We start from the raw sequence: 12,369 nt of genomic DNA, 5'->3' as shown, positions 1-12,369 counted from the left end.
CACACACACACACACACACACACACACACACACACACACACACACACACACACACACACACACACGACTTGTGTCACTCTTTTGTGTAAATAGACTTGTGTGCACCTTCTTGGACTGCAGACATGTATGTGCATTTGTGCTTCATGTCTTTCTCAGTGTTTTGTGTTAGGCAGCAGCTGGATTTAATGGAGGTGAGGGAGGAATGGAGATAGATGGTCAGTCTGTGATAGAGTCTGTTGCTGGGTGACAGTTGTGGGGGGGTGACTTAGCAACCCTCTGCCAAATTACTTTCTAGGAAGAAGAGCAGAGCTTAAGATAGCCCCTTACTTATCTGTTATAAGTCACAGAGGAAGGGAGGGGCAGGGAGTGGGAGGGTGACAGAGACATGCAGGATATCGATGTGAGAGGATAGGAAGAGAAAGATGCAGAGAAGGAAGGTAGAGAAGAAGAATAGACTTGTGGGGGGAATATAAAAGGAGAGAATTAGTTAGTGATGCAAAAGAGAGTGAGGGAAAGATGTTAAAGATAGAAAGGAGTAAAAAACTGGAAATGATCGGGCGTGGGGGGATGTTGCAGAGACAAAGGTTTAAGAGGAAAGAAGGTGTAACAGATAAGTTGGATAAAAAACTGGAATTTGGGAAGAAATCATTTAAGGAAAGAAGAAAAAGGATGATTCCAAGGGTGTAGATTTGGTTTTGGCATTGGTGGGGACGGATGATTCAACCACCGAACCTGCCCTGTTTCTTATTTTTTCCCTTTTTGTCTTTGCTTCTTGACAAAAAAAAAAAGGAGAAATATAGTTGCCTACATATGTATATGTACACATATATCTCCTCTTGTTAACTGAGATAAACTGCTGGCATATTGGTTTTACATCTATACTGTCCAGTCTCTCCTGGTGGACATGGTACAGCCTCTGTAAACTAATATCCTGGCTTGCTCGAGGCTTTTTCTCTGACAGTTTCAATCAAAATTAGAAACGATGCTCTGTTATACTGAGAGAACTAATAGTCCTGCCTGTTGTGCAGTTAGTTTCCAAAACACGTTATTCATGGTTACATACAATTTTAGACTGATGTGGGCCAAAGCCTAGCATAGCCTGTAATGTTATTATGACCGGCACATTTTATGAGTGAACTTGACTTTAAGTGACTTACAGGTTTCTTTGAAAAATACTTTCTTATATCCAGGTTCTTCCTTTTTGCTGCCGTCCTCCTCGCAGCGCAGGCTTGCCGCTGCTAAAACTAAACAGAGCTTCCTGAAAGACTCAGCCAATCACATTGGCCATATTTGTCACATGAGGTAGGACTCCAGTAGAGAACGTAATTTAACTCTTTCTGCACCGCTGGGGGAATGAGACGTTGACAGATCGTTTTTTCTCTTTTTATTGGATTTGTTTTTCTTTACTCGAAGAGATCAAATTATTGGTGGGGACAATTCAATAATTGCTGGATATTGGTGGGGACACGTCCCTTCCGTCCATGCCAAATCTGCGCCCTTGGATGATTCAGTGCTTGGTGATACTGATCACGGTCCTGTAGAGGACAGATGTCTCCTTCATGCTGGAGAACAGTCTGGGCCTGCTCAGGCTCCGCCTGCAGCTCTGCTTTGAATTCTAGTTATAATTCACACACAGAGGCAGAAGGATGGATGCACCTTCAGACAGGTTTACCTGCAGCTGCTCTGACACCAGGCTGGAAATCACCATAGGCCAGGTCACAGTGTCATTTTGTCAAAGTTGCTGGTGTCTCACAGAACCTCACAAGGTGTCCTTCAGGGTTGGTGCTGAGATGCACCGGGGTATGGCAATTATGAAAAGATGGGAGTGAGGATCATGCCACATTTCAGTGCAAACCTGTAATTTTTTACTGTGTAGGATTAATACGCAGTAATTAATACATGATCATTAATACTTTGGCTTCATTCCACCATCCACAGACATGCAGTTTGTGGGGATAGGTTAACTGATTAATCCAAATTGACCATAGGGGTGAATCTGTGAGTGTGAATGGTTGTCTGTCTCTGTGTGTTAGCTGCGACAAACTGGAAACCTGCCCAGGGGTGTACCCCGCCTCTCGCCCTAAGACAGCTGGGATAGGCTCCAGCACCCCCCGTGACCCTGAAAAGGATAAGCGGAAGCCAATGGATGGATTAATATGTAAAAGGGGGCGTGGCTAAACTATTTAGTAAAAAAAGGGAAACAAGACTCTAATGACACCCCCACCCCCCCGCCCCTCCTCCAACCCTCTACATGTAGACTGCATTGTTCTTTAGATTGAGACGGTTATATGTGAGCATGCAATTATTGTGGTTCACACAAAACCCTCCCCCTGCACTCGCTGATAGCGCCCCTCTGAGCCAGACAAACACGCACACTGATGCTGGGAAATGCCATAAGCGTGTACACACCCTGTCTGTCTGTGTAGAAACACACACACACACACATCGGGACGCCGACTGACGCTGACTAATGGCAGGCTGCTGGTTTGTATGGAGTGACAGAGGTGCCACTTGCGCCGTTTCCACGGTGAAGGGCGTTTCCCGGTAAAGCCATTTTGTGGCTGAAACTGAGATTGAGTTCCCCCTTCATTTAGGTGACAGATAACAAGAGCCTGGAAATCAAACCCGACACTATCAAACACTCAGCCATCAGTCACATCGGACAGCTTACTGCAGGTAGACAGACAGATGATCCCTGCAAGGAGACAAGGACAAAGGAGATTACAGAGGAGATAGGATCCAATGAGGAAAGTCCTGTAGGCTTAGTATGAAGAAGAAGACGAAACCAACTCTTGGTAGTAGAGTATTTAATAATTGTGTAGATGTTTTTTCACCCTGAGTTTCTCAGATCAGAGCTGCAGGTAGTTCATGTTTAAAACCAATGTTTTCATGTTGACGATCACCACAGCTGATGTCACGTTAATGCCAGAGAACCAACAGCAGTCCATAATATCCAGGCTTCATGCATCCGTATCTGATGTCTGTGTCTGCTGTGAATTCTTCTTCTTCTGTGCTTTTTCAGCAGCATTTTGATGGGTTGTAGGTTCAGAGATGTGACATAATGTTTGGGGGGAAGCTCCTGACCTGCTGTGTATACCACTGTGCAACTGTTAAGAGTGCGTTTCAAAGGTGGGAGCTTTGTGGCCACACAGAAGCAAACTTTGCCAACTGCCACAATCACCAGCTATGACTGACTGTGACTATATCCTCTCCCCTGAAATCAAATTCAAGCTGAAGAGTCTCTGGCACACTGATCCAATGACCAGCATGAATTCTTTGTATTTCTTATCATTGTTGTAGCTTTTTATGCATTTTTTTTTACTGTAAACAAACTCTTAATTTTCCTGTCTAGGTTTTAATGATTGTGTTATTTTGCTGTTACTCTAGTGACACGGCTGAGAATGTGGGGGAGGGATTCATGTGACTAATCTCTCCCCTCTTTCATGACGCTAACCATGTTACGATGCACTGAGAATGAACCTCGAGTCTGTGTATTAAATGGTCAGTGCATTACATGATCAGTCAAGAGATTAACACAGGCTTACACGATGTCTTTTATATCCATGATGGATCTGTGTTAATCTTCTGTGTGTCCAAAACGTCCTTTTAAAATGACAAAATGATGAAGCTACGTAAACGAGCATCGTTTCAGGGACATTATTTCTCAGATGTGTGAGTTTGATGATGTGAACAGCTGATACAATAATGAGATTGTCTACTCAGCTAACTGATCAGGTATATTCCAAGATAACAACAACCAGCCACCTTATTTATTGGCGTTTGTAAAGATTTTTCTGATTGCTGACATCTTAAATTTATGTTGATGTTCATGTGCAGATTTCCTGACCGCACGAGCTGTGATTCTCTGTTTGTGTGCACGTGTTCTCTCAAGAGGCCCTGTACGTGCACACGCTCATACATGCATGCTGTCACTGTGTGTAAATCAGTTATGAGCTGATTGTGTCTCTCAGCACGCCCTGGTCATTAAAGTAGATGACTAAAAAAAAGTGCTGATTGATGAGCATTCTGGAAATGTGATCTGTCCCCCAAGAGAGCCCGAGAAAAGTTAATAAGCCTCTGAGCCCCTCCAGATGTCTGAGGGCAAACATCTCTTGAACAGAACCAACCAGTATTTTTGATTTTCAATTAAATGTTTCCTCTTTATTCTGACACCATCCGTCTGATATCCATGTGTAGCGCAGGTTTTAAAAACCTCTTGTTTTCAGATATGTTCTGTGGTTTGTGAGCAAAGCTGAAAGTAGGCTGACAAAGGATCAACCTGAATGCCTGCGAGGATTCTTAGTTTAAGACTCTGTAGCTTTTCCAGCTTCTGTCTTATACAATATTTTACTTTCAGGTAATTGAGCTGCATTCTGGTAGATTTCAGACTGCTGATGTTTAGATTTGACTGAGCTGCAGTCACATCAGCATCTTTCTTTGAAAATTGTTCCTGAACCTTGAAGAAGATGTTTTAGTTTTTTTTTTAACTTAATTGTCTGCTTCAGTAGTAAATATTCAGGAACAGATATCGCTGTTCTTTGTTCAACCTCTCTTCACTATAGGAGAGAGACATGCCAACTGAAATCTACAAGAGATTTTGTAATGCCACAGATAGTGGTTCCCCTTCTTATGTCTCCAAAGAGCTAATCAATCATATGAGGCAGTCACATTGTTGCAGTTTTACTGGCTCATTGTGTCCTTGGTGTAAATTAGCACCAGCCTTCATCGCTCTGATCGGGCACTGTAATTGCAGTCAAAGCAGCTCTGCATTGTGCTGTTAATGAAGCTTCATTGTTGTGAAACTTGAAAACCTCTGATACCAAAAATTTGCATCCTTGCTAACAGATGACACATATTTACTGTACATCCAGAAATTGGTTTATGGAAATGACTCTTAGTACCTTAGCCTAGCCTACCCCAAACTGCGGATGTCCACTATGGAAGTGGTCGTTGACTTACTATGGATCATGTGCGTCATCACATGAGCCAGGGTTTAAAAAAGGTGTTGGTCATTACGGTCACTGTAACAGCCACTCCATGGCTCAGCATCAAGGAACAACCTCAACATCCACCCAAAGGATAAACGTCACTCTTTCGAGGATGACAAGGTTCACATTTTGGACGGATGAGACTTGCGAGAGGAGTAAAAGAGGCCACGTTAGAGTGAATTGTTAAATGTTTGTCATTTTTATGTTTACCATTTGTACATTGTTTTAACTCTGATGAAAGAAATTCCACTGTCCTTCCCCCCAGATTCTCGAGGTTCTAGGTGGGGAGCTGTAGTCTTTTATCACAGACACATCCTTGTGCTTTTGATGTAAGCTTCCTGCGTTTACGACCCTTTGGTCAGCAGGCAGCAATCACACTGAAAGACGGATAAACCCTCAGGCTCTGTATGCCACAGTCGTGCACACATCTGTAACAGAAAAGGTCTTGATAGCATATATAAATATATATAAACGCACACTGGTGCTTGAGTAATATGAGATTTGTGTTTGTCCAGGATCTCTCAACATGATAAGATCCCTGCTAATACTGTCGTGTTTAATGTGAGTGAAAGCACATCTCATTACAATACTGATTCAGTAACATGGTCTCAGACGACCCTCGGTGACTGCAGCGTATCTGACAGTGTGAGCCTCTGTCAGTCTCTGTTTGCATGTGGGCGTCTTTGTGTACGTACGTCCTGCGAGTTTGCCACTTGAATGCCGATGTAGTTTGTATGAGCGAAGGAGATGAAGTCAACAAGTGAGATCGCAGGGTAATACGAAGGTGAAATCTCATGTGTCTATGTTGAAGACTGGAAGGAAGAACACTACTGTTATTCTAACAGGACCCACCTGTGAACAGCTCACCAGTAACACACATTAATTCTATTTTTTCCACTTTTTTATTTATGGAGAAAAAGGCAGCTTGGTGTAAAAACTGTACATTTACAGTTATTAAAGGTTCCTGTGGGTCTTTAAAAAGCCTTTAAAAAGCAAAATTCAAAAAGAGTCACTTTGCTTTGCCTAAACATTTGCTTTTGCTATTGATAGTCAAAGGAGCTTGCAAAGAAAAGCGTCTGGACTTCTTTAAGTTGCTTGAAGACGTTTCACCTCTCATCCGAGAAGCTTCTTCAGTTCTAAGGTCAAATGGTGGAGAGTCCCAGATATCTCTCGGATGAGAGGTGAAACGTCTTCAAGCAACTTAAAGAAGTCCAGACGCTTTTCTTTGCAAGCTCCTTTGACTACGATGACCTGGATGACTGAGAACCTTCACAGACATTTTGCTATTGATCTTTATCATTGAATTCATTATGTCACGTCTAAAACTATTTAAGCTGACAAAATAAACAGACAGGAATATCCAAACTGCTGATGGTTTGTTCACAGTAATGTTTATTTGCATGTAAATGTCTGCATGTAGACTGTTCACCAACTTTATGATCCTCGTTTGACACCTTAAACCATTAAGAAAACCCTTTGGTCTCATTTTGCAACTATAAATTTTAATGATTGGACTGTTGATCATAAAGAGAGTACGCTAGTGGAATGTGCACTGACACGTGCGCTTGTATTTTGGATGATCAGCATTTTACTAAAGGCTCTGCCTGGTAAATAAGAGAATGAGGAAACATTAAATGACTGAATGACCCACGTGCAGGAATTTTTCATTAGACTACAGCAAAGCACCACAGTATGTATGTACCAGTGAAAGCATGTGTTGAGGTGGAAGGCATGCACGAGAATGAAATGCAGAGAAGGTGCAGCTTTTCCTTTGTTTTACAGCTGCTGATATTTTCTAAGGTTTGGATTTTAAGAATGGCAAAAAAAACCCAGCTGCTGGAGTACATCTCAATCAGCCACAACATGAGGGTCGTTGACAGGTGAAGCGAATAACACCGATTATCTTTCGGTGCGAATGAATCTTAAGCTCATCTTTGCCTCCCTTTGACCAGGTCAAACTGTAAGTTAATGTCACCATGGATCTGCGAGAATAAAATAACAAGTTGTAAGTAGTATCAGTGGAAACGCTCAGATGGTCCCTGTGCTGCTTTTATGTTTCTGTCACTCAGGTTTTTGCCCCTCAGCGATAAACAGCTGATAGGGTATTGTTGTGACCCCGTCAGGCAGGCGGGCGGCGTGGACAAGTTTCCATGACTGCAATAACTCGAGAATGAGGCGAAGTAGGAGCTTCAAATTGATACCATTGGTGTATTTACCAAAACTCTCAGGCGAGTCAAAGGTCAGTGGTCAAATTTCCCGAAAATCTTGTGAATGTGAAAACTATAGTATTTTCAAATTGATAAGACAATGCATCAGCAGAAAAACATCTGCATTTACCTTAAAGAAGCAATTGCTGCTGCCCATCAGTCTAACAATTTAGAGTCCATTGTTCAACAGTAAGAAAGATTATTCACAAGTGCAAAGTATTGAAGACAGCTGCCAGTCTTCTCAGGAGTGCATGTCCCAGCAAATTCACCCCGAGGTCAGATTCCACAATGTAAAGAGAAACTGCAGAAAACCTCAAGAACTGCATCTCAGACTGTACAGGCCTCAGTTAGCATGTTAAATATTCAAGTTCCTGACACAACAGGTAGAGCAAGACTTCTAGAGCAATGTCCTTTGGATAGATGAGGCTAAAGTACATGTTTCATCATGCTTAATGCATCAGCAAGGATGACCAAAGCAGAAGCTTTGTGAAAACCAAACACAGCCTATCAGCACAAACATCTTGTACAAACTATGAAGCATGATGATGTGGGCTTGTTTTGAAGTTGCAGGAGCTGTGCACCCTGCAGTCATCGAGTCGACCATGAACTCCTTTTACTCCAAAGTATTCTGGAGTCAAATGTGAGGCCATCTGTCCAACTGCTAAAACTTGGCCCAAACCAGGTCACGCAGCAGTATACTGACCCCAAGCACAGCAGCAAATCTCCAACTGAATGGCTTAAAAGAAAACAATCAATGTGCTGCAATAGTCCATTCAAAGTCCAGACCTCGACCTGTTGTGGGAAGAGAGCTGTGTCTAAATTAATGCCATCAAATTTCAATGAACTGGAGCTATTTTCTAAAGAGGAGTGGGGGAAATTCCTCCTCGATGACCTAAGAGATACACAAAATGACTGCATGAGGTTATTGCTGCTGCTAAAGCTGTTCAGCATGCTGTTAATAATGGGGTATACTTAATATTTCACAAAATTCTAATACAATCATTATGCTTCACACCATTGCAAACTGATTTAAAGTAAGATAATTGTGTATTTATATGTATTTATAAAGCATATTTGCAAATTATAAATAAATCGATTTAGATATAGAGATAAAACAAAAATACTATCCAGAAAAACAAAAAAGATCCCCATAAATATCGTGAAAATGTTTTCATTTTTAATGACAAGCATGTATTTCTAGTTTTATTATTCCTGTTATTATCTAACAGTGTTTTGGTGGAGTTGCTACATGAAGCTGTTTCCATTTTCAGTCCCACAGTTTCCATATTTGAAATTGAAATCCTCTGCTGTTTGATCCTGTAGGCTCCTGATCATCTACAGTGGCTCAGTATGAAGTCAGATATACGCAGCTAATCTTTTCTCTTGTAGCTTGGAGCCATGCTATAGCTAGTGCTAATCTCTTAGCCTACAGCATTAGCTCTTGCTAAGGCTAATCCGTTTTTGTGCAGCACCGGGCCCGCTAACGCTAATCCATGTGGCTGTGTTGTGCTAATGCTAATCCAGCTGTCAGTCAGAAGTGCTGACCGGTGTAGAGATGAGAAGACACCTGTGTGCTGCTTACTGTACTCCAGCTCTCCTCTTGCACTCTTGTCAGTTGCCATGAGGCTCAATTCACCTCCTGCTTCCCTCCCTCTCTGTCATTTCTGATCATCCTGTGGTCTTTCTGATTTAACCTGTTTGTCTACATGCCTGGTAATCCGTTTTCAAATCCAACCCTCTTTCCAGGAATGCAGCACTTAAATGTGGATTTCAACCTCAAATAAACCCAGCATTTCGAGCTAAAGCTTTGCTCTCAAACTTTATATGAAAATGCGTGTTAGAAGACACGCATCTTTGGAATCGAGACGATCATTTTAATGCTTATTGAGTTATACAATCATTCTTTTAGGATGTCAGGACTCTTGAAGCTGGCTCCAAAAGTGAATAAATAGCCATGGACTAACCCAGGAGCGTTGACACATACAGCTATACAGTTGCTGCTCAGTTTCTCCTGCAGTGTTGCCAACTTAGCAACTCTGTCGCTATATTTAGCGAGTTTTCAGACACCTTAGCGACTTTTTTTCTGAAAAGCGACTAGCGACAAATCTGGCGACTTTTTCTGGTGTTATTGGAGCCTTATTTATGACGACTTTTTGACGTGAAAGCGTGTATCGCTCTTACTCTCAACAAGCAGCGGGTGCTGCCGTGGGCACCTCGCCTGTGCCAAAGTGCTCACAGGTGGAGGATAGTCCTCCCCCCGCTGCTATCAGGGCAGGAGATGTTCACACCTATGCATCCAAACTACAAATGAATCGCGCATGAGCGAAGCCGCTGCTCCTGCACTGACTGTAACGCAGTCAGTTCTTCTTTTACTGTTATGCTGTTTTGTGGATCACAAGGTTTAAAACTACTTATAAACACACACACATGCACACACACAAAGTAACTCCACTAGAGTGCCTATTTCGGGTCACTTTTGCTGGCCCAAGCCCGGATAAAGGAGCAGGTTTGGAATTGTGACATTAAAAAATCAATAATTGCTAAAAAAAAAAATATTAATTTGTAGTAATAAATAATTTCTAAATGCATTTAGGACGTATTTTACTCACTCTATGTCTCGTCCACGATGTTATTTCTCTCTCCAACAACGTAGGTTACAATTACATTAGCATGACCAATTATGCAAATTAGGCGATGAAGACATTTAGCGACTTCTAGCGACTTTTAGGACAAACAATAGCGATTTTCCTTAGGAGTTGGCAACACTGGTCTCCTGTTCCTCACGTCCTAGGGGCATTGTTCAAGTTTGTGGCCTTTTAGAGCATTTTAGATGGTTTACTGTGAGGTACAGCCAGCCATTGACATTTGGGCTTTTGGAATAAGAATTGTAAGTAAATCTTAGCCCTAAAATTCAGTAGTGCCTCTAAAACTGTTGACATTACAAATTTGATGAAAACAGCCTTCTTTAAGGGCTATTTTTTAGCATTAATTTATCACATAGTTGGGATAGCAGGTTGATGAATGTGGGACTGAATTAAATGACGCATGTATATTTGGTGGTAATGATGAAACGCATCACCCAGTGCAACAATGCAGCTGTGACCTGCTCCACCTCCCGGGTGGCTGTAGCTCAGGAGGTAGAGCAGGTCACTTACTGATCGGAAGGTCGGTGGTTCGATCCCTGGCTCCTCCAGTCTGCATGTCAAGATACTAACCCCAACTTGCTCTCCGGTGCATCCATCTGTGTATGAATGTTGTTAGAAAGCACTAAGTGTAGATAAAGTGCTTGAATGGGTGTGATTGGGTGAATGAGGCATGTTGTATAGCTTTGAGTACTCTGTGAGAGTAGAAAAGCACTATATAAGAATCAGTCCATTTACCATTTAGCCCTGTGGCAGAGCTAATCAGATTAGGCTTCGACTACACACATGTTGCTTCGGATAAATTGAACTTTGTGCTCTTTCACAGAATCTCGTTGCAAATACGACGTCTGTAATGTCAGCAAAATGATTCTCGTCTTGCTACCGTTGACACAAACAATGAGCGTTACACTTTCGGGGAGATGGCACAGTGAATTTGAAGTTTTCCGATCTCCCGTTCTCTCCAGTTATCTGCTATTTATTTCATCGTCTGGCGAGACAGCTTCCTGTCATTGCTAAAATCCACTGCTTTCGAGTGTCTGAACAAAACAGCTTGAAGCTTCCCCGGTGATGAAACACTCAGCCTCTTCCTCCTTCCTCCTCCCACTCATTTCCAATAACTCCCCCTTGGGACAGCTTTTCTTCATCTCTGTTATTCATGTTCTTTTCTGCTTATTTTTTATGAACACTGTTGTTTTTTTCCCCGCCATCGTCCATCACGCTGTGTTTTAAAGCCATTTGGATTTTGTTATCAAATTCTGTTCTTTTTGTTTTGAAGCCACCGTTATTACAGCCCAGCTTCTTCTGTCATCTATCACCGCCGCACAAATCGTGTTTCTGCTGCATTTGTCAGTTGTGGCTTCATTTTATCACCTTGTTTAATTACCTTACTTCTATCTCTTACTGCAGTGCAAACTAAATTAACCAAAGTAAACAGTACACGCCTGAAAGCCTGGAGGCGATTCAAGTGAATACATTTCGAAAATGGGCGTTTCTTGAAGTAAAAAAATGTATTACTAAAGAAAAATGTATATATCTGCCGATGCACAGGATGTGATGTAACTGTTTCTCCAAAAGGGCTGTTCACCTACGCTACACCCACACCACCCTGATATCAAACTTTGAGAAAAAAATCCACCTTCAGGCACGTTGTTGGCACAACATTATACATCATCAGCGTGTGATGCTCTGAAGGTTATTCTGTGAAATATTTGTCTAATTTTCTTTTTTGTTATACCTGAATCCTCTCATCCTCATCAGCTGCACTTAGCACTTGCTTGCATTTCCCAGCATGCCTCAGGAGAAACTTAAGAGAACAGCCGGTCGCAGGTTTTTCTGTGTAGGTGGACTCGGTGATGAGGAACATAGGAGCTGAGAAAAGTGCGAGTTTTGCAGCTTACTGAAAACACATCGTTTCCTTTGTTAAAGCTGCAGAAATACTGAATCTGTGTTTTTGTCCCTCACAGATGTCAGTGATGCTGTATTGAAACATGGTGCTGGAGTGTGTCACTCTGAAAAGACACTTTTTGAGATTTCACGGTCACATTCATCTCTCTTAAAAATAATAGGTTGTGGGGTGTGCACACTGTTAAGTCTAATTGTTGAACGTTGTCATTGTGCTTCTTAAATTTGTAAGGTCTGAGTTCAATCTATAGGATCAAGACATTCCTTTGTCTCTGACCACTTCTCCAGCCTCTCTGTGCTGGGGGAGGTTTTATTGCAGATACATTTTATCTGGAAGATCTGTTTCTTGTGTGGTCAGCTTCCTGCCCTTTTATGGCTTCACTGTGTTGTGCACGGTGAACCAATACAGGAATTGAACCATATATTGGGTGTGGGGAAGATTACCATTTTATGACTGAGGATGTTGTTAGAAACAGTTGGAAGTCACGCACACAGAGAGACACACACATTCTCACACACTCACTCACTCAAACACACACACACACACACACACACACACACACACACACACACATGCATACCGATGTGGGAGGTGCTTTTGCTGTGATGTGTATTGTGTGAACTGTTTTC

At 42.1% G+C, this 12,369-nt stretch overlaps 1 protein-coding gene across 2 annotated transcripts in view; it reads left to right on the top strand.

The window, feature by feature from the left end:
* LOC102192222 (leucine-rich repeat and fibronectin type III domain-containing protein 1-like protein) overlaps positions 1-12,369 on the top strand; it is a 394,097-nt gene that overhangs the window by 142,898 nt on the left and 238,830 nt on the right. The gene's annotated exons all lie outside the window — the stretch shown is intronic.

Source organism: Pundamilia nyererei, unplaced genomic scaffold (assembly GCF_000239375.1).
Source record: "Pundamilia nyererei isolate P.nyererei 1_Seehausen unplaced genomic scaffold, PunNye1.0 scaffold00076, whole genome shotgun sequence".
Classification (NCBI taxonomy): domain Eukaryota; kingdom Metazoa; phylum Chordata; class Actinopteri; order Cichliformes; family Cichlidae; genus Pundamilia; species Pundamilia nyererei.
This window is presented reverse-complemented; position numbering and strand designations above follow the sequence as displayed.